We start from the raw sequence: 24,065 nt of genomic DNA, 5'->3' as shown, positions 1-24,065 counted from the left end.
CCATAGACTAAGAGGTATTCAGACTGCCAAACAATTAGACACACATTTCTCTGCGGTCATTACAAACCTGATTTTTTTGTTTGTTTGTTCCCAGTAATTAAGAAATTGATCTTATTCTCAATGGGATAATTACACTGGATGAAAAATGCAACGTTTTATAGGAACAGAAATGCCTTAGCAGAAAGGAAGCCCATTTGAACAATTCTCAGAATAGTTAGGAATGCTTATTAGCATAAGAGTTTGAAGTTCAAAAAGGCCCACATGTTGTTTATTATGTGAAATCATTTGGCTTTAAACCACCATTTCTTTGCTAACACCAAGAGATTCCTACTCCAATTTTAAGCCAATGCAGGTGTTTTTTTAAAAGCCAGATAGAAAACATTAATTAAAGCCCCCCTCTTTCTGTAAGATATGACAGGAAAGGACCCAGAGACAAGTTTTATCTACTGGAGCTTCCCTTCTGTGGAACCAGCAGTACTTAGAAATAAAAGCTGCATTTTTCTTATCAACATTTAGGAAGTTGTTAAAAACCAGATAACATAAGCAACATTTGGGAATTAGAGATGAGTGAATGAGATACCTAGATGGTTATAGAGCTATTATTTATGACATTAATTAAGTGAAATGAAAATTATGTTTCATTTAATAAATTATATAGGGTTTTTACATGTGTTGGATATTTTATTATAAGTCACTTTGATTCACCCAACTAAAGTAACAAAAGTACCAAAAATAAGCAAATAATAACAAATAAGTGATAACTTCTATCATTCTAACAGAGACTATCATGCATATAATCATGAACATTATTTGTACTCATAATGTTTAGATTTTTTTTTTAAATTGACCCAGGTCTCCAAAACTCTTATTAGCAAATCTATTCAAAAGCATCAGGGAGTCCTATAGAAGTTAGGCGTTTCAATATCACTGATCACAGCTGAGCCCAGCAATTCTTGTTCCCCAATATCTTTATGTTGTCCTGGACAAATTGTCTTCTGTTATGTTCCTCTGCTAAAAGAGCTGCTCTACATCTGCCCACTCCCCAAAATCCAGGCTACCCTAGTCCCTTTCCCTGATTAAAAACAGTCGTGATGCATTTGTTCTGCACACATCGTGAGACAGAGGTGCTGCACAGAGAAGGGGCTATTGCTAAGATTCTATCATAACTTCCATTTTTATTTATTGAGACTAATTAAATGTTTAAAGGGAGGGGAAAAGAGTTAACATCTTAAATGACCAACCATCACCCTGGTTGTGGCTGAGCAGACAGAATGACTGTTACCAGTGGCTGCTAGGGAAGTGAGACAGAAGAAGGCAAAAGTCTGCTGCCACTGAGTGCTACGCCCACAGAAAGAAGCAAGTGGTTCTTGCCAATGGCTACTACTAGATATGCCTGCTGGGTAGTAAGTACAAATCATACCTGTATTACCTTGAACAATGACCACCTGACACCCAAAATGGAAGCCCCTTCCCTTTTAGCAGCAGCATTTGATTATTCTCAAAGCCAACCTCCTTCCTTCTTAAGCACTGATTCATAACTGCTAAACCTTATTCCCTTGATCTTTCCTCTAACTCCAGTGATCCCCAACCTTTTTTACGCCGCGGCCCGGTATCCCCAACCTTTTTTATGGCGCGGCCCGGTACTGACATCAGCTGGGCGCCGCCATCTTGTTTTGATGAAAAAGTGCTTCCGGTGAGCTTTCTACCTGGAAAAGCTCACCGGAAGCACTTTTCATCAAAACTGGATGGCGCCGCCCATGCAAGCCAGCGACCCGGTAGGACTTGTTCCGCGGACCAGTACCGGTCCGCAGACCGGTGGTTGGGGACCCCTCCTCTAACCCATTACTTGCCCCAGCTCCTGCCTACCTAGCAGTTCAAAAACATGCAAATCAGATTTCAGTGGAAAGATAACAGCATTCCATGCTCCTTTGGTTTACAGCCATGCTGAATACAAGACCATGGAAATTGTCTTAGCTGGTTTCCTCAGCTAAGAAATAGAGATGAGCACCATCCCCTAGATCAGGGGTTCCCAACCTGGGGTGCTCGCACCCCCTGGGGGTGCAAGATGATATTCCAGGGGGTGCGAGAAAAGTCCAGGTAAATAATAGGATATTGGCTATATGTTGGCATTTTTATTTATTATTTATTTCAGGGGGTGCGAGGTTCGAGTGAAATTTCTTTAGGGGTGCGGGGTGAAAAAAAGGTTGGGAACCACTGCCCTAGATTCAGACATGACTGGACAGAGGAAATCTGTACCTTTAGCTTTACTTTTACCTTTTCCTTGTTAAGTATTCATTACAATTGCTAAAACTCATTCCCTTAACATTTCCTTTGTTTCAGTCAGTTGTGAATTAGATACTGCAAATTCAAAGAAAACAAAATGAAAGCCTCTTTTCCATGTCAGAAAAGGAGGGGGGGGCTATCGTCACAAAAAGAATAGTCAAAAAGCAGAATGAATAATGTTGATCTCCTAAATGCTTTTACATATAAATTTGAATAACATTTATTTATATTTTCTTCTGTACACTGCAAAGAATGTTTTTTTTTCTTTTATTTCCCTTAGTTAACTTCCAGAAAGCAACATCAAAGAATATGTTGAAAGCTTTAAAAAGCCCAGCAAATTTGCTATGCATTAACTATTTTAGGATGAGATTAAATATTGTTCTCTGGTATTAAGAGTTCTCAGAACAGGAATGGGTTATATTGTTAACAGTACTGTAGTTATAGTGAAAAGGAGTCTGAACTATAATACATTTGCAAAGAAAGTTTGAGGACAGATAATACTGGAGGGATCTGCAATCTGTAGTCCAAATAGCCTCACACCAAATAGCCTTTTAAAACCCTTATGCATATGACCATCCAAATCAAAAGGATTCAAACAGTGCATCACAAAGTTAAATCTCAATTATTCTGGTCAGAATTTAGTACATCTAATTCTGCTCTATGATTTCTCAAAGAAATACAGCATCAGTTAAAAGAGACACAGAATAAAGAAACAACATTCTGATCACAAAAGCATGACTTGGAAAGGAAACAATTCCTCAAAACATATGCAGGTTAATCTCACTGAAAATGTACCATGTAATTCAGCCCACAATTCGTGTTTGAATTTTGTATCTGAACTGCTGTAAGTAATACAACAGGCAATCCTAAAAGTTCAGCATTCATTAATGACAGTTAAACTGCTCCACATAGAAGTTCAATAGATCTAAGCAATGATTTTAAAAACTAGTTGTCTACAAATAACACACTCTTTCCTCCATTGCAGTACAAAAGTTCTTCAAGTGTTTGAGACAAGTGTAAAAGTATGTATTTTGTTCCATACATTGTCTACTTCATTTTAAAGAATGACTTGGTATCCCCATCTACTATCATGCAAATTGCTATGTCTTTAATAATGGTTATTATTTCTAAATGTTCATTGAGGTATTTAAAAATTACCAGATGTACACAATTATTGAGACAAAAGTTTTCCCCCAGTAACATCATCATCCCCTCTTTCTCCACACTTTTTGTTTATTTTTGCTTCCAATAAAATCTTTTTCCAAAAATATTAAATCCCATCTAAATCATTTAAAATTATTCAGATTTTTTTAAAAATTAGCATTTTGGAGCAGAATGTACTCAGCCATCCATTAAATATGACAAGGTCTGCATTTTATTTAGACATTGCTATGAATAATGAAATGATGTATGATTTCCATTTTGGTAGCTCTTCCTTCCCTACACAATCAATTATACATTTCAGAAAAAAATATTTAGCTGATCTAAACTTAATCCAATTAAGCACTAGTAATTCACCAGCATGAACTGCAGCAAATCAAACATTATTGCTAGTATGTGCAATATAATAAAATACTTTTTTTAAAAAATGGATTATCTAAAAGTGTGAAGCACAATACTCTTAGCACTGAAATTGCAAAGTAATTAAACTAAATTATCCAGATGAAACCATTCTACTAAGAAGCTAAAGTGGTTTAACCTCACCCCTGAGAAGTGACTCACAACTAACTACTTTGTACACAAAGCAAATACACTGATCAAATACAAATGAACAGATGACCCTTTAAAAAACAGTTTAAACAACAAAGAGGTCTGTTGCCAATACTTATGCATTCTCCAACTAAAGCTATGTCTTTGTGATAGCACTGGATTTTAAAGAGGTTAATATCCATTAAAATATATTTTTTTAACTCAATTTTAAATAAACTAATGGAAAAGCAGATGTATTTCAGGATCTAAGATCAATGTTACATACAAGAATGCTTCGGATTCCTATATGGATCCCACATGTTTATAAGATAAAACAATGGTGACTGGCAACAGTCCCTAAATATTCAAAGGTAAACTGGGGTGATGAGGAGCTTCCTAGAGAGCACAAGATGTGGCAACTGATATTACCAGGTTACTTTCTGTACAATGGCTCAACATGACAGCCATTTGTAAATGAGGAAACCTGCCATGGCTGTCATTCTGGGAAAGGCCCTGTACTATTTTCTCATATATATGCAGGGTCTAAAAATATTGCTTAGCTCTACCCCAAAGACCTAAGAATTTAGAAAAAATTCTTGCAACTCCCTTCCTCTCTGTATGAGGAATGTCATAGAAAAATGTTTCTGTGTGTGCGCCACTGTTGTGTTCATTTAAGCATTATGTGACATATTATTACTATCATTTCCTTTTTTACACAAAAGACAATGAAGTCCAAGCTGTATTCATTAAATGCATAGCTTTAATAGTGTATGGTTTTTAAAAAAAACAGTTATGGAGTTATCCAATCAAGGTATGAAAAATAGTCTATATGTAAAACATTTTAATTATAGGGCAATTCTATTCTTCTGTTTGATAAAGTATCCACCTAAATTCAATTGTCATCCCTCTCACCAATACAGGACCAGAAAGGGACTTGTCGTAAGTACCACCAACTGTCACTCCCTAGACCAATAAAAAGTTGGGAGCCCAATTACTGGTAGATTATTTTGTGAAAGGAAAGAGCTGAGCCATTTCCCTGTGCCCATGTCAGTTAAATTAGTTTACGTTAATTATCAATGTGGTTTGGAAATATTCAATTGTTCATCCTAACCTATGCTCCATTGCAATGTAGGGATTACACTTTTCCCTTTTTATCTTCACTGGAGACCTATTTCTTAATAAGAACTTTTCTTTTTCCCAAAGGTCCTTTGTGTCTTTTATCAAACCCACAGTTTATTTTGGTTTAATAAAAGATGAACCAAAACTCTATTTACAAAATGATTTCTTTAGAATCCCCAAGTCTAATCCAATCCCATCAATTCCAAAATTATCTATCAGGTCTTATAACAGCTGTTACTCCTTTCAAACTGGAGAGGCCAGGGACCTTCTGCTTCTAATCCTGGACTCAAGAACAAGACTCAAGTTTCTTTGCCCAAATTTTCCACACTCTTTTACTTTTTTTTAATGGAATACCACTATAGGTACAAACTATGATAAGGACTTCTAAAAGGGAACAAGTTTAACAGACTTGTTATGCAAAGAGATTGGAGTAAGAGGGAAAGTGGAATGTATGTTGTAATTTTAAGATTTTTAAGTTCAGAGATACTGCTGCTTTTCACTGTAAAAGATACTTCCCAAAGATAAAAACAGGCTCAATCTTTTAATGGAAACTCCCTTTTTGGACTGATGTGGTATACTGGTACTAATCTGGTTCTGTGAAACATAGATTTCTGTATAATAAGCACTGCTTAGCCTATGTGGCATGTAGGTGAATCATGCTCCTAAAAAACATCAGGGCAAGAAGCCGGCAGCTCCTAACCTCAGGAGGAAGAAAGCCAAACTGATGATGGAAAAGTGCAAAAGGAAACTGAGATGACATGCTGAAATCAATGCCTAAAAGCAACAGACCTCCACAGCACACACAGAGGATGCTGTTAGAATGCCGGAACAGCCAGCAATATGGGTGTCATTGGAGATTTACTGTACTCCACCTCCCTTGTCTCCCTCTGCACTGACTTTTTCTTTCTGCCCATACACAGACTATCAATCTTCCATGGCTCCTTATCTCCCAGGTTGCTTCTAAATCCTAATTGCTATCTATCTCCTGAGCTGCCTGTCTGCCACTTCAGGCCTCAAAGCCTGAATGATATTCTCACCAGCATTTCCCAATCCCAACCACTAATCAATACCAGAGCATGCAAGGGCTTTCTCCTTTGCACAGCTACTCAAGACTTCTTGAAATGCAGCAAGAGCCCGTTCCGTTCTATTGCAACACTTTTCTTTAGACTACTTGCGCCTACAGAGTCCAGGTCAGTAGTTAAATTGCTGGGAGCAGAGGTGGGAGGGGAGTGCATGCCCCCCCCCCACAAGTTTCTCTTTTAAGAAATAGAACACAAAAAGCCTACCTAGATTAGTGTAGCAAAGAGCTCGTGGAAAGCATAGATAGGAGACTTTTGTCTCTATATAGGGCCATATCCTTGAAGGCTTCTCCCATGCTAGTGGTAGGCAGAACTGAAGCAAATGGTGCATATCAACAGAATTAAAAGTGGTTGGAGATCCCTGTTTCTCTTTTTTTCTGATTTCTCCTAGTTTTTTCCTGGAACACATTTTTTCTTTCTTTCTGCCTCCTCTGACAACAAGGAAGGGACTGATAATTGTGCCAGTTTGTGAAATGCTTCCCCCAATTAGTCTAAAGGTCAAAGGTTGCCCGTATCCTGAGCTAGCAGTATCACGTTGCATCTGCTCTAGACCTCAGGATCCATCACTTTTTAGACCCTTCACACAATTTCATATATTCATTCTGGGAAAGCAATGCACCTTTTCCTTTTCCATACATATTCTTAATTATAGTTTTTAGATTTGTATTTGTTGTTATTATATTTTCTGTTTTATTTATTGTGCACCACCAAGAGTGCTGGGTGAGATGGGCAGCTAAATAAATTTACAATAAATAAATTTGGTTAATAAATAAAATCCTAATGAAAAATGGCTTCAGTCCTGGCTCATATATGCTCTATGTGACTCCTTTTATGTCTAACAGAAGTACAATATGATGCAGTTTCCTGCCCCTGAGTCATTCCAAAATCAGATAAACTAAACAGTCCTGTGTATCTTTCTGGACATTTTCTATTGTGTCCCTCCAAGTCTTAGACCCCTAAGAAATGTTGAGAAGTTGCTATATCTCTGATCTCCTAAAACGTTATATTCACACATAATCTGCCTCTTAATGAAACAAAACTAATGCAAATCAAAATTTAAAATGCTGCCTCCCAAAATCAGCATTACCTGCCTTGATTCTTCTTGTTGTTATCACTGATATTATTGATAGGCAAAAGGATAGAATTCCTAGCCAAATTTTCTGAGTAGTTGTTCAAGGTATTTATTTTTCCTTCTTGCTTATGAAACTTAATGCCATTTTAGAATTCACTAGGCCTCAGGCTTTCCAATGTGGCTTAACAGTAATTATACAAATGCAGAAATGAGGAAGAAGTGTTAAAAGTTCCTTACACCTAATGACATGCTTTTGCCTCTTAAAGGAGCCATCATAAAAACGAATAAAGATAACACATGAAAATAAACTGGAGATGTACCAAAGCAAGGGAAGGAAGGCACAACAGTATTTTAAAATGACATCTGATGTTAGTTTTTTTTTTTAAATAAAAATCAAGCTCTACCGAGGATGGTGGTTGTTTTTAGTCACAAGATTTGGGAAACGTTTCCTAGGCTCCTAAAGGAAGGTTTATTTTGATCTCTGCTCCCCCTCCTCCCTTTAAAGCTTCAAACAAACCACCAGTGTCCCAAATGCAATGTGAATCTCTCTAGTGGAGGCAACGCTCTTTCCTTCTCACCTGATGTGCGAGTTATGTTTCTACTCTCACTGGCGACACTCTGGAGCCAGAGCCTTTCCGTTAAGGAGAACTTTGCTACATGCCACTAACAACAACCCAAACAGAGCCTACCCCTTCTGGTCCAAGCTCCTCTGCCCACCGTGAGCCACAGTCTAATGGTCAGGATTTATTGCAAGAAGACCCCAGTCTAAGGACCAATTCATGACACGCTACAAAGCCACTACTGACTGAAGGTGAGAAGCATGATTCCTCAGTGCTTTTGCCGAAATCCCAACTTTGCATAATATCAGCTCCTGAAAAAGCCGTTTCTTTAAATCATCCACCTTTTCCATTGCATGAGCTTGCTTCTTAACTGTATTCCCCCCTTGAAAAATCTTTAATTGTTGACTTTACAAATTCTTAAACCTTTCCCTTTTTTGCTATAGTTGCAGCATTTCCTCCCCTCGCCCCAAGATTAGTAACAAGCCAACCATTGATAAATATTCTTGTTAGAAATATGCTTCCTTCCAACTTTCCACAAGCTCTTCCACAAATAAAAAAAGTATTTGTTTCTTTAAAATAGCATTATAACACTGATTCTTTGCTAAGAGCATTTTATCCTGCTTCAGTAAGTTCCATGAAGAGCTCTCAGAGTTGGTGCAAATAATGTTTAGTCCCACTTCAACGGCCCTTCACACTGCTAGAGTGGTGCAAATTAGCTTATGCATACAGTAAATGAGAATGAGACAGCAGGCCTTTCTTTTAAATAAAAGCAACTTTGCCTTTTTAAAAATTATTATTATTATTATTATTATTATTATTATTATTATTATTATTATTATTATTATTATTATTATTGAAATCAGAGAGTAAAACCATTAAAGTAGGATAAGAAGTTAATTTAGCTTAGGAAACACACGTTTTGGTGGAATAGGCCCCAAATGAACATTTAGAGAAATAACAATTCTGAAAATATGACATTTTCTCAGTGATTCAGCTTGAAACATTATGCCTCTCCACCTGCTACTGTCTCTTTAAAGAGTGACTAGGCCTATTTCCTCTATGTTTTCTTTGTTTGCTCTTCCAGCCTTTTTTTTAAAAAACAAAAAGGATGCCTGGGAGGATGGGTAGAGAGAGAAAGCTAAGCAGGCAAATAGATATTTAGCCTGAATTTAAAGAAGAGGGTTGTTTTTTTTAATTTAAATCACTGCTGCATCAAGTGTCCATTTTTCTTACAATTTTTACTAGGGTTTTTTAAAGTTTCGCATTTCATGCAAACAAAGATAACTGAAAGGAGACTCCAGCGCTGGCACAACATGTCCACAATTACAGTCTGACACCTGTCGTGTGTTTTAAATTAGAATGTTTAATTATGTGTACTTAAAATATGCAAACTTACTGCGGATCTCAAGTCATATAATCTTTCCAAACACAGCCCTCCACAGGAGGTAAAGGCATCTGCACTTATTCCACCAATTCTGAAATACTGTTGGTACTACTGTTTGGGTGCTAAATTGAAGACCACCTGAAAATTTCAATTGGTTCACAATGCAGCAGCACAGACAACGATGGATACCCTAGGTTTGCCCTTTAACACCCACTGTTGTGCAAGCTGCTCTGGTTTCCAGTTTCTTTCTGAGTGCAATTCAAAGCCCTGTATGACACAGGGGCCAGGTTATCCTTTCTCTAAGGACATTTACCCATCCTACCAAGTCAGGAAGGGTAGGCACACTCCTAGTCCCTTCCCTTCAATATTGACATCTTATGGGAACTAGGTGCCTTTCCAGCAGCAGCCCCTATCCTATGGATCACCTTTCCCCACTCCCTGAAGTTCAGCAGGCCTCTGCCCTCCTAGCCTTCTCTGAAGCTTTGAAGATCTAGCTTTTGTCCCAAGCTCTGGAATAAGAAGATAGGAGTGCACATTGGAAGCTTGACTTGGCATCAAATATTTTAATAATAATAATAATAATAATAATAATAATAATAATAATAATAATAATAATAATAATAATAATAATAATAATAATAATAATAATAATAATAATAGAAGTCTGGAATTTTTATGAATGGAAGGGCTTTTTTCACATTTTCTTCAATGTGATCTTCCTTCTATCAAAAGTTGGCAATGAAATCAAGCAATATACCATTTCCTACTTTCAAAGAAATATCCATGCAGATATTTTGGTCATCTTCCTTTTGACCATCTTTCCAGCTATGGAAGATTTCATGAATGAATTGCTCATGAAACACATTGTTTTATGCTATGAATCTGAGGTGACAGATTCCTGACAACTGCTTTATTTTACTCTCTTTACTGAAATGTCTTTCAAATCCTGTATCTTCTTAGTCATCATGCCTTGTGCCACTAGTGAGGGCTTGTTTCAGGTACCCATTAGAACCAATGGCACAGTTTTGCTCTGTTGAAGAAAACATGTATGAGGAAAATTATAGGGAAAACATAAATAAATAATAATCAAGGTCATCTTTTGTTCTAACGAGCTATTAAATGAATTATAAAGCACACATAATTCATAGCAGAAAAGTGTACATTGTCAAAACTAGCATTAATGTATACGGAAGTAATTAAGCAATAATGACCTCAACATGGGGCATTTCCTGGGAATTAATGACCAGCTAGGAGGAGTTGATGTCTTTAGGCAAAATTGAGGACCATTAACTCTGAATGGTTATTAATACTCAGGAAGTGCCCCAAGCTGAGGCAATCATTGTGAATACAAAACAAAATGGAAGAAAAGTAATACATCTGTGGATTTTTGATGACAATATCCATGGGTGAATAGGGTTTCATTTTAATCTATACAGCAATTAGTTCTGTCTACATTAGTCCAGTCAAGTGCTTTGCCCATTTCTCAAGAATGCATTCATTTCTCAGAAGTTGAGGAAAAGGCTCATCCCTGTTTTTACTATAGTTCCCAATATAAAATGAACAAAATACAAGATAATCCAAATCAAATATATCAGCCTTTTTCAATTTGGCCAAGATGGCAGGGAGATTATGGGAGCTAGACTTTTGCAATCTGTATTATAAATTATAATATACAATTAAATGACTACTTCTGAATATTATTCTAATTTTCATTTCATTAAGAATAATCTAATAAATACAACAAATAAATACAAAATAATAATAAGGTCAGGAATTCTAAATTTGTCAGGAGCCATAAGGCACTTTGGCAATCATTAGTAAACCTCATTTAAAATAAAAAATAACATACTTAGATGTAAATGTCTTGTTCCATCGATTTAAATCATAATCTATTGAAAACTTCCATTTGAAAGATCATTTAGAAGTTATCAGAAATGGGCTTTATGAATAAAAATAAAATAAATAAAATTATACTCCAATACCAAGTTGTACTTAGATAAATTGGTAGGATTAATTCAGGGCTTTTCAGAAAGCACTGAATTCATTTATTTTTAATGAAGTTGATGAACATGCACAAACCAATTTCATGATGAAAATCTACCATCTTGTTTTGAAGAAATTTAAGCAAGGTCAGTTTTGTTTCTATTTCTTTATCATCATGTGACACTATAAAAAAGACCATATATGTTAATTTCTATATATTGTCTATTTTCATGATGCTTTTTTCTATTCCATCTTTTATTGAATTTTTGAAAGATTTCTGAGAAATCACTTACATGGATAAAGAAAAAATTCAGTCAACCACATCTTGTCTTTATTGTTTCCTTCCTGATCATGTTTGTTCTCACAGAATCACATTCTCCACTTTGGAAAATGCCAAACCACAGAACTTCAAGAAAACTAATCTAATGAATGCTTAGCTGAGTTTGATTGGATGAACCAGGAGACAAATTATGCCTACCAGCTTTCAAAGCGATGCAACATTATGAGAACATGAATACAAGCAGCCATATCTACAATGCCAGGAATATTGGCAGAGACTAATCAATTAGACAGCTGATTTAAATATGGTTCTTTTTTATACTACTGAGTACACGAAAAATTCACAAATGATACAATCCAAAGTGGCCACTGAATTCATTTTTGAGCAGGAAAAAATATTTCCTTCCTAAATTGAATGTTTTTAAAGCAAAGGAATTGTGCCCACATCTTTTAAAAAATAAAACTAGCTTATATCCTCTATTCAATGCTTCTAACCACATTTGCAAGGAAGAAAATCCTTTGAAATCAATGGGATGAAGTTCCAAAAAATGAACACAAAATCATGCTGTACAAACTCTGTATTAGAAGTGATAGCCTCAGCCCCTTTAGGTAGAACAGATAATAAATTAACTCAATAAAAGGCTGATGGTGACTTTTTAAGGCACTTCGGCATGCTATCCAAATATTCTGGACTTAAAACATGCTTTACCATTTGTCACTCTGAAAAACAAAGAAATAAATTGTGTAACAAAATAAATAAGCTAGCAAGAAATTTGCTAGACAGACAGATGATAGATATTTATAAACAAAACTTAACAATAAGAAGCAGTAGCATGTTTAACTAATAATTCTTCCCCAAAAGATGGTCAACCTATTCCAAATTCAATATTTTAAAAGTTTCAGTTGACTAAAGTTGAAAAAGTTGGGCATTGCTTAACTTAAATTTGTATAGCATTAAATACATTCATGTTGTACAAATATGAATATATAAATATTACTTGCTAGTAGTAGTTTTATATTTTCTCAGCCCCAAACGAGGTAGAATACATCCCTAATTATCAAAATATATCATTAATTAAATATATCATTAATTAATACAATAACTTAGTACAATCCAATTCACAATCACAACTAAAATGAGAGCCTCAGTTACCTGAATGGCCCCATAACATTTAAAATAATCATTAATAGCTCTGTCTAAATAAGAATACGTTTCTGCATAGAGAATTAATACTTAAACCAGCCCCAGAAAGGCTGATAAGAACAGGCTGTTAGTGCTTAATTTGATATTGAAAAGTCAGATTCCAGGCATAATTCTAATGGAAGATGTTTCCAAAGAACCAATACAATATTGGGAAAAGCCTCTCAAATGTAAAGTGGCTATTTTACTATGAGGAAGAACCAGGACATCACTAAGGTTAATGGGCTGAAGCCAGAGGCATATGAGGTATAATTTTCAAATGAGTAGCTATGCCTCTGCACAAAGCCAGGAAATTAAATTGATATCTTTCAGAAACTTCCAGCTGGTGTTGGCACTGATATCAGAGAAAGGTAAGGATAGTTTGGGGATTATCCAAAAGAGTATGAAGCGTGTTGTTCTGGCCCCAGAGCAAGGGGCAATGCCAAGCAATCCAGTGAACAAATTGCTACAATAATCCAAATGTGAACAATCATGGCCTGAACCAGCTGCTTTGTCACCTCTGTGATAAACAATGGATAGAGCCTACAAACATTCCTTAAACAAAATTTCCAAATTTTTGATGCTTTATTAATGAAGAACTTTAGAAAAAAAATTGTTCCCCGATTATTTAGATTTGTAACTTCCTAGCCACTAAGGTTTAGCAGCCCCCAAAGAGGGGGAAAAACACACAAAAAAGGATAGGATGAGCAGGATGGAATGTAACCAATTTATCTCTGTTTTGAGATGGTAGGGATACATTCAAATGGGAACTCTACCAAGGACGCACACTGTCATTCAGATAAAAGGGTCACTAGCATATATAAAATTGATAGAAGTAATCAAGGGACACAGAAAGGTCCCTTGAAGAAAATAATATCAAGTAATTAAAAAGGGATACAATGCTGAACCTCCACAAATGGAGAAAACGGGTGGGAAACAGAGGTGTCCCAACATATAGAAAATTGTAACCACTGAAATGTGGCCCCAGCAATGCCATGAGGGGAATCATAATACTTAATGGAATCAAACATGGCGCATGGCTCTAACAGCTTCAGCATTGATTTATCTTGACCTCCAGCAGATTTTTGATAAGACAACAAATGCCAATTTATACAAATGTCTTCCAGAAAACCCAGATTGAAATGAGGCTGTTGTTAGTAAATTCAAGGATGGACCTGAAAGAGGTCTACTTTTTCAAGGCTCTTGGATAGGAATGGAAGAGATACTGGATGAGAACCGGAACACTTTTTTTTTTCCTTTTTTTTTCTTTTCAACAGAAGACCAAGCGACGTATTGCCAGTCGAACAAAAGCAGTTCACCAATTTAACCAGAAAGGATCGGAACAATGGGAGTTGGAATGAATAAAAGAAAAAGAGGGAAAGAGAAATCTAAATAGCTTCAGGCCATGTCCTCATCAGTGTTTCTCATCTAGACTTTCTTCCAAACATTGCTGGAGCTGTAATGAAGACAGGATTTCTACTACCACACAGGAGGATGAGTGCCACTATAAGACATGGTGAGTCATTAGAGAGGAAATGTCTCCGTCACGCCACTGTTCACAATGCACACACCACTGCTCTAGTAAGCAAGTAGTGTTGCTCATCTACTGTCAAAATTATATTATCTCTCCTTTTCCTAAGGGTTTAGGCAGAGATAAGAAAGAATGAAAGGATCAGAAAATATAAATCAAAATGCTATTAATTTGTATTTTTTTAAATATAAATGGAAAGACCATTGTGTCCATAAAGCCCACTTGTACAATGTATTTTGTCATGTAACCTAGAATGTCTCCAAGGTGTGGTCAAAACAATCAGGATGACAGCCACAATGGCGGGATTAAAGGCCACATTTTTATGTACATCTCATTGCACATAAAAAATGGAGCTTTGATCACATCATCTTGGCCAACACTTTGACTGTTTTGTCCATATTCTCTCTATAACCTCCCTCTCTTTTTTCCTCATACTGCTCTTTTTCCAGCACTTTCAAGATTACTATTTGTCTAATGGGAGAGAGCTGAAATGAGTGTATAATACTGTATGAAAGAAGAGATTCTCTGTGGCAATTAGTTTTAGGAGCAGTGGCTCAAACACCCACCAGTGAAAAATGACCTTCTAGTGAAATTAACATAATAGATTGTATAATTCAGTGTTGCAATAATATTGTTGCCTTTGGTGTGCTTTGGTTTAACTATAGAAAGGACAAAATTATTCTGCTTTTCTAGCATAGGTTTGCATTTTCTTAGATGGAACAAATGGGTTAAAAATCCTTACAAGACACTTAGAAAGGAAAAAAAAACCTTGTATATTTTTAAAGACATATATCCTACATTAATTGTTACTAACAGATTGAAAAGAAAGACACTATACTTAATGCTTGAAAAATAGAATAATATCTGTGGGTAACTATGCCCCAACATATTGCCTGACAGGCCACACTAATGCAATCTAGTTATCTTTGTGAGACATTGTTATTGAGAATATTTAAACTGCTATATAATAAGGAATACAAAGCCAGAGAGAGGGGCTGTTTTCTAGATTAGGGTTTCCTCTGTACTGTGACTCTTTTATAGTCTCAAATCTATTAGGAAAAACAAGAGGACGAGGAAGGAATCTTAACCATTGGTTAGACTAGCAGGATTCTCATTTAGCTGTTTCTCATTGTTGAAAAAAAATACTAAATAAAGGAAATTAGGAAGTGTTAACACATATAATTTTCAAAACCACAAGTGGAATAAAAGGCAGTAATGCAGAAACTGTTACAGAGGGTAGATAAAATTATTCAAGTGTGCCTTCAAGTAACTTTGCATTTTAATTTAACCCTTTGAAACATTAATCAAACCATGGCTAATTATGGGAATTAAGGAATTAAGCAATGGAATCTTCTAAAAGATATTATTTAAAAGGCAGTTTATACAATTACTTGTATAGATGTTTGCTTTAAAGAGGGAAACATTTCTAGTATAATGAAAAGGGCCTTCGAAAATTAAATTAACAAGGGGGGGACCAGGCTGATATGAAACTAAATTAGCATCAAATGCAAATTACAGGGTACTTAATGCTAGAAACAGGTGCAGAGAAGGACCCTAAATGAGATAAATGAATAAAACATCCCTCTGCACAAATGTGGAAGCTGACACAAAGTCAATGATATGAATAATTCAGCAGTCTCAGCGCTGCTGTTGAGGTCAGCTCGCCTTGACCTTTGAAACAGGAAGTAAAATTCTGTCCAAATTTGAATGACTAGAAATATACCAGCTTTTTGTAGAAAACAAAGAAAGAAAGAAAAATACGGCTATCAAAAAAAATCATACAGATAATATGAAGCATAACAACTGGAAACATTACATAAATTCATCACTTTTTCCCCAAGAGTTGGAAAATCTTATTAATAAGAATTTAAAATGATTTGTTTCAATGTGTAATTCTCAGAAAGGCTTTTATGTCTGAATATTCAGGTCAGATAATGATCTGAAAATGTACAGTGCTAAATTGTTTCAATCGTGTTTAAAAAGTACTTGAGCATATTATTAATGGTGTCAGATGAGTGTTATATCCCAAGCATCAGTGGTTATCTGTGTAAGTATATATGTGTGTGTATGTTTCAAATTAGTTGTGCAAACCTGAGCAATCCATCATTTTGCTCTTATAAGTTTCACTACTTGGCAGGTCTCTTTTTCCAACATCCCTTTCTCCTATACATCTGAAGTTTAAAGAAATTAACTTTAAACACCCACATGTAGATTAGTTCCAAAACCCAACCACTTGTGTTTATTTGTTTAAACTGAGAAAATATAATTAGGAAAATCCTTTTTCCTCCAAATAGAATATTTTTATAGAACCACAACAATTGATCCAGAATCTGAAATTCTCAAAGCAAAATTAGCATATGCTTTAACACATCTCCAGGGTTTTCTGTAGATTTTTTGCCTCTGCTTTTTTTTAAAAAAAAACAACCATATTCTGCTTAATATAATTCCTAACTAAAGGTAGAAGCCTAATTTCAAATTAAACTTGACACTCATATCAGTGAATAAGAAGTGACAGCTACATTAACTAATCTGGAAGCTCCTTTGCCTCCTATTTTCGGGGATAAGCAGAAAGATCATCCTTTTCCCTTTCTGCTTAGGGCATTATCCCATTTCAGCTGCTTACTTGCACACCTCCCATCTGCACGTTGGAGGAGATCAGCATTCATAGGGCATATTTCAATACAAGTATAGTATCTACAGTGCCAGCAAAGCAGGAGATGGGAATGGGGGGTGTTAAAAAAAATAGCTTCATCCTAACAACAAAGTTGAGATAGTCTTGGTCTGGAAGCGAAGTCTGGCAGTAGCAGCATTAACAATGTACGTTCATTAGACTGACAACCATTATTGGCATTGTACTCTGAAGTGTGGCAAAACAAACATTGCTTATTTGAGGTTTTAGTTAATGACTAGACCTGAGTTTTTAGGCTTTAAGCGTAAAGCATCCTCCCTCAACAAGAATTAGGAGAATGCATTTGTTTATTTAACTAGTCTTCCTATGAATGAGCACTTTAAATAAAATTAATTGTATCTTACTACTGTACGCATTCAGAGATAACCAGGGGGAGATTTGACTGGGGATATATAGTTCTCTCTTTTTCCTGAATCTTCCAAAGGGAGAAAGTATAAGGTGGTGAGAAAAGAAATGTTTAAAATAATAGACAAAAAATAGAGGGAGAGAGGGTTCCCATTGGCTTTCTCGATATTTGAAGGTTGAATGTGTTTTGTCTTCTTACTTCTTTTTAGAAGTCATCTTTTCACATTTACTCTAATGGATGTAATAAATACCAAGCAAAATGGGGGGGGGGGAGCTAGTAGGAGAGCAATGATGACCAGGGCTCCAGGCTTGCTGTTCTTATGTTGAAGAAGAATCTTCAGGGAAATTTTTTGAGCCTGCAGGGTGAGAAGGTCTAAGGCAGGGGTCCCCAACCGCCGGTCCGCGGACCGGTACCGGTCCGCGGAACAAGTCTTACCGGGCCGCTGGTTGCTGGGCGCCGCCATCTTTTTTTGATAAAAAACTGCTTCCGGTGAGCTTTTCCGGGTAGAAAGCTCACCGGAAGCACTTTTTCATCAAAAAGATGGCGGCGCTAGCTCGTGAGCTTTTCCGGGTAGAAAGCCATTTCTACCCGAAAAGCTCACCGAGCTGGCGCCACCATCTTTTTGACGAAAAGTGCTTCCGGTGAGGTCACCGGAAGCACTTTTTCGTCAAAAAGATGGCGGCGCCCAGTTGATGCCGGTACCGGGCCACGGCGCCCAGCTGATGCCGTTACCGGGCCGCGGCATAAAAAAGGTTGGGGATCCCTGGTCTAAGGAACTGCTTCTTCAGCCTTGACTTATCTGGAAAGATAACTACAAATATGGGGTGTGCAAGGGAGAAGGAAGAGGAGAAAGAGGAAGGAAATAGAGAATGCTTATGTGTATCTGTTTGAGTTTTTAAATGACCCTAATATAAAATCCAAACAGAGGGAAAAAATAGAGTTTCATCGTATGAGAACTGAAATACACAATGTCCCCATTGCTGCCCCGTTTAAGATCATGTCTCACATATCCAGCTATTAGTGACCTTGAGTTTGCCTCCTATTTCTAAATTGAACAAAGGGGTGGACCAAATTTTCTCTTTGTTTCCCAATCATTCACAGAGGACCATCAAGAATGACATTTGCTTCTCAGCAAAGAGGCATGGAGAATTTGGACAAGAGGTGGTGATTTAATCTTACCTCCAAACATCCAAGGAGGCCTCTCCGCAGACCAGAAATCTGAACCCAGTTTTCCCACATCAAAGGACAGCATTCAAAGGCACACTAGGAATGCCTTTGAGCATGTGCAGAGTTCATTTTCCACACCACTTGAATTACTGTATTCAAAAGTTGTGCTTTTTTGACAGTCTTGAGCATTTCATTCCCTCTTTCTCTTTTAATTTTCCAAATGAGCCAAGAATTTGGGAAAGCATTCATCCTGATCCTTGGAGCTGATACCCATTAGGCATAAAGCAGCTCCACTTTTATATTAATCAGCAGCTGTTGATTTTGTGTAGGAAAGGCCCATAAGCTTCCTTTTTTTGCAACACTTTGTAACATTTCACATAAATGGTTTTGTGAGATTTTAATCCAATGTGCCCTGCGCTCTGAATGGACACCTAAATCATTTCTTGCTTTAGACTGTTGAAGGATTGGATTTGTATAATTTACTAAATCTTAAACCCTATTTCACAAATGGCTGGATTTACATGGCATGCCATTTCAACAATATTCAAATACATGACTGATTGATTTGATTATTTGTAAAATTTATTAACCATCTCAATTCCATAATACTTTGGCTTGGTAAGATGTATGAATCTAGTTTATAGGTCTGCCTAAGCAAGGACATAACTCCCCCTGTTTGTTATAATCCACATATAGAAGGGAGAATCATGATTTCCAAGCCCATGGTGATAAAAAATGTCAAGCTATAATATAATCAATAAACTACATCAAGAATAAATAAAATAAAATAAAGAATATTTGCAGAACAAAACAAAACAGGCAAAACCTTTTATTGTAAGTAGCCTTCATCCCTGAAAATTAGAGTATGAGCTTGTTGACAGTTATAAAATATTTCAAGCCAAAGGGAAGCTTCTGATTATAACCCACTAGATCTAAATAAATTCCAAATAACTATTGCCAATAATCAGTACAAATAATCTGTCCATCTTTCTATAAAATCATAATATGACCATATTTTATAATCTAGTATTGATCCCACAATCCAGTGGGGCCAGTTATATCTCACATTAAATATTATACATCAAAGTTTGCATATTAATCAAATTAAACTCCCTATTCTTGAGTCAGCAAGCCATACAAAAAAAATGCAAACTACATGTAATCACTCCCTACCCTATCGGTCTGTAACAGGAAAGAAAGATCAGCTAAATGAAGACTATTCAGGAGTCCACAATTAACCTGATTAGTTCAGCACAATGGCCTCATGAATGACACCTTCTCATGAATACAAAAGAGGGGAGAGAAACATCCCCTCCCCTTTGTGGAGGTACACCATTTCCTGAAGCTAGTGAGATGGCTTCCAGCTTTGATTAACTCCTCATACAGTTCCTACCTTTCCTACCAGGCAGGTCCTTTGGACAAGAAGCAGCAACAACCAATTAGATTTTGTGTCCTCAGGACAAGCTGTGCTGGATCTCATTTGCCCAGGTGGCCACCTCAGAGATGGCTGGGAAAAGATGCCCCTAGGCTCCAGCAAGCCTAGCTTTCAGAGTCAACCAGGCACATGATAGGATTGCCTGGAGCAAGGGACAATTCATTAACCCCTTGATAAAGGAAGGCAGCAGGACATGCAAAAAACACCTCCCTGGAGAACAAGGAGCAGAAAACCAGGGGAAACTTCTCATTCTGGAAAACAATGGCTTCTTGGCTGGCACTTGACAAAATAATGACCTATAACCGTGCTGCTATCAGGGGATGCGAAGATTTCCTTAAATTTTCTGGAACAATACTGAAAGGGAAGAGGAAGAAAACCTTTCATATATATTGCCTGTGTTGGTTTAAAAATGATAACAGTAGAAAATATCCTAGTGAAATATAATTAAGACTGCAATCGTACATATCCTTACCAGGGAGGAAATCTAATTGAAATCAGGAGAATTTATTTCCCTATAAAATGTAAGAGGGAGGGGGAATCCAGTTGCATAATGTTTACAAGTTAATTGGATGAAATACAAATGATCTTTACCAATGTTTATCTTTGTAGAACTGTGAACCTTAAATGCCTGGGTTTTAGAAATAATACTTGGGAATTATGTGAACTAAAGTGATCTTAAAGATCTCACTGACACAGCACTTCAGAACTAGGATTTTGTCCTATGTGGGTGTGTGAGCATGTATGTGTTAGTCTGCATGTATACAAGTGCATCTGGATGTCCATCTGTGTTCATGAATATCTAAATGGCCAACCAGTCACGTACGCACTGTATATTTTGGTACAGACTTTTGCTTTCATCGTGACTTTTTTTTTGGATGCTTGAGTTGAAAATGATGAGAATAACTACAGTTCGCCAGGGATATTTTTCCCCCAGCTCAAGAGCTGAAGGCAATGCAGTTATTTTGTCTTTTATTCCTTACCACATTCTTTTTCTGGGAATAAGTTAACTATAATTTAAGATAAAATTATCAGGGGGGAGGGGGGCAGAGAGCATACAGGGTTTCCCCTTATAAATTTCCATTGGACTGCAAAGGTCTTGTGCAAAACCTTATGACCAGCCTCTTCTATGGCTACCAGTGAAGCAAGTAGAAGACTAGGGTAGGTGGACAAAGGTTCTTTTTCTTTACAACTTTTACAGAATAACAGAGTTGGGAAGGACCTTGGAGGTCTTTTAGTCCACTCCCCTGCTCAGGCAACAAATTCTATACAATTTCAAATAGTTATCCCATCTCGTCTTAAAAACCTCCAGCGCTGGAGTGCCCCCAACTTCTGGAAGCAAGTTGTTCCATTGATTAATTGTTCTAACTGTCAGGAAATTTCTCCTTAGCTCTAGGTTGGATCGCTCCTTGATTAATTTCCATCAATTGCTTCTTCTTCTGCCTTCATGTCCTTCGGAAAACATGTTGATCCCCTCTTCTTTGTGGCAGCCCCTTAGGTATTGAAACACTATCATGTCACCACTAGTCCTTCTTTTCAGACACACCCAATTCCTACAACTGTTCTTCATGTGTTAGCCCTAATCTCTTTGTTTCTCTTCTCTGCATTCTTTCTAGTGTCTTAACATCTTTTTTATATTGTGGCAACCCAAACTGGAGGCAGTATTCCAAGTGTGGTCTTACCAAGGCATTATAAAGTGGTACTACAAACTGTCCCAATCAGAACAACTCTTGTTCTGACCAACAAGAACAAACTCTTGAACAAAGAACAAAGTATCTCAAACAATACAATAATTCATCCAACAAGTCAAAAATGAATAATACAGATTTTACGATCTAATTACTGCCAAAATCATGTTTTAAGATCATTCCTTAATTTATAAGAGTGCATTGCAGTAATCCAATCTGGAAATGACTAGAACATAAATGACTGTAGGCAATGCTTACTCATCTAGAAATAGGCATAACTGGTGCAGAAGCCATAGCTGTGCAAAGGCCCTGCTAGCCATGACTGGCATCTGCTCATGGAGCAAGAATCATGAAGTCTAGGAGGATTTCCAGATTAGGGAAATCTTAGGGACTAGGATTTCTGGAGTAGTGTAATCCTCCTACACAGCACCAAAGATAGCATAGTCTCAGAACCAATAAGCCCCAAAATCTAAATCCACTCAGTCTTATCAGAGTTCAACTGAAGCCATTTTTCCTCATCCAGACCTTCACAACATCCAGACACTGGGACAAGATGTTCAGAACATTCCTTAATTTTCCACAGGTGGAAAAATATAATCAGGTATCGTTAGCATACTTGATCATACCTCACTCTACATTGATGGATGAACTCAACCAGGAGTCTCATGTATTGTAGATGTTTTAAAAAAGAGGAAAGAGCATGTAATTCTGTAGCACCCCACATAGTAGTAACCACAGTCTCCCCAATCATCACAATATTATCAAAAATCATGGAGAACACCCATCTATGAGGGCTCTAAAAAACAATTACTACCTACCTGCCTTCAATCGAGGACCTGTATACTGCACGAGTCAAAAAGAGGGCTGTGAAAATATTTACAGACCCCTCACATCCCAGACATAAACTGTTTCAACTCCTTCCCTCAATAGAGCACTGCACACCAGAACAACTAGACACAAGAACAGTTTTTTCCAGAAAGCCATCACTCTGCTAAACAAATAATTCCCTCAACACTGTTCAACTATTACAAAATCTGCACTATTATTACTGTTAATCTTCTCATCACTCCTTATCACCCATCCCCTCCCACTTGTGATTGTAGGATTGTAACTTTGTCACTTGTATCCTTACAATTTATATTGATTGTTTCCTAGTATGATTTGATTTTTGATTGTACCCTATGACTATCATTAAGTGTTGTACATTATGATTTTTTATTCTTAACGAATGTATCTTTTCTTTATGTATACTGAGAGTATTTACACCAAGACAAATTTCTTGTGTGTCCAATCACACTTGGCCAATAAAGTATTCTATTCTATTCTATTCTATTCTATTCTATTCTATTCTATTCTATTCTATTCTATTCTATTCTATTCTATTCTATTCTATTCTATTCTAAAGATTTGATATCATATAATCAATCACTACCAAGAAGGCCTGCCTTTTGGTCCCAACCTCCTTCATTTCAGGTAGGGACAGAATCCTTAGAGGTCTTCCTTGAGGTTCACACCAGATATGCAGAAATCCTTGCAAGGCATTATCCCTGGTATTATCTCAGTGGCATTGTCTTCTCAGCTGATGGGTGGCATCTTACCTTTGAAGTCAACTGGTAGTCAGTGCAGCAATTCAAGATGGGTGTAATTCTGCAATGACAACTTTCTCCCAGCTTCCACTGGCTTTCCCATTTTGGCTCAGTTACCATTTCAAATCATCAAAGAAAGACCCTGACCCAAAGCATTGCAATAATCCAGTCCCAACTCAGCAACTAAGATATACAGATAAGCAGGACAAGTTTATACCCTGGAGGAAGCTAAGATGTTCCAAAGAAAGTATATTGGGTGGCTGGAAACCAGTGCTGTGTTCTGATTGCCTACCAAGTCAGGAAAGAAAGCAATGTTAACCTAGAAGAACAGGAAGCATCGCAGAGAATAAAGTAAGTGTCAAGCAACACAATGTTCTCAGTTTTCCTTCTGGTAAATAAGTGCTTTGTAACTGCCCACGCCCCTTGAGCAGCCATTTTGCAAACATGCTACCCCTCTTCAGCAGCTAACATATCAGTATCAGTGTCATGGATTCAAAATCAGATGAACTCACTGAGCCTAACAGGTCACCTACCTCAGTCTAAGTGGGAATGAGAAGTTGATACTGCATGGCCAGGGAGTCAACTTACTGAAAATGCATTAAGGAGCTTCCAGCCAATTTGAGGTTTCCTATTTCCTCTGAAGATTGTGGAGAAGAGGAAGGCAATGCTTGTGGCCTTTCATTTTGGCCACTGAACTTAAGTAAATTGATTGTGCTTTTCTGTTGGCAGAAGAATGGCTGGAATAATGTTTCCTGAATCTTTTCACGTGGTAAAAATGGAGGGGCAGAGCTTGCCTCAATTAAAACTGCAATATACAAACAACACCTCTCTATCTACAAACTATATTGATAGTCTTGTCCATAGAATTTGGAAGCCTTTGAAAACTCCACTCGTACTGACAGACCTATAGACACTCAACTGAGATTTTACAGTTATACTTAAGGCTGCCTGCCTCAGGATTCAACTGTTAGTTCAACACATTTGATTTCTTCAAATAG

The 24,065-nt window shown here is 36.9% G+C and overlaps 1 protein-coding gene and 1 long non-coding RNA gene across 9 annotated transcripts in view; one reads left to right on the top strand and one right to left on the bottom strand.

Annotated features, from left to right (window-relative positions):
• EBF1 (EBF transcription factor 1) overlaps positions 1-24,065 on the bottom strand; it is a 390,212-nt gene that overhangs the window by 319,263 nt on the left and 46,884 nt on the right. The window lies entirely within an intron of this gene.
• Positions 7,787-22,603, top strand: LOC148132078 (uncharacterized). Its single transcript, XR_015747570.1, has 3 exons — positions 7,787-8,053; positions 13,906-14,144; positions 18,296-22,603. It is a non-coding gene; the product is annotated as an uncharacterized LOC148132078 (long non-coding RNA).

The sequence above is a fragment of the Notechis scutatus genome, chromosome 2, assembly GCF_049901735.1.
Source record: "Notechis scutatus isolate UNSWTSFEM ecotype Mainland chromosome 2, rNotScu1.2, whole genome shotgun sequence".
Classification (NCBI taxonomy): Eukaryota; Metazoa; Chordata; class Lepidosauria; order Squamata; family Elapidae; genus Notechis; species Notechis scutatus.
The sequence above is the reverse complement of the archived record's forward strand: the minus strand, read 5'-3'. Positions and strand labels throughout refer to the sequence as shown.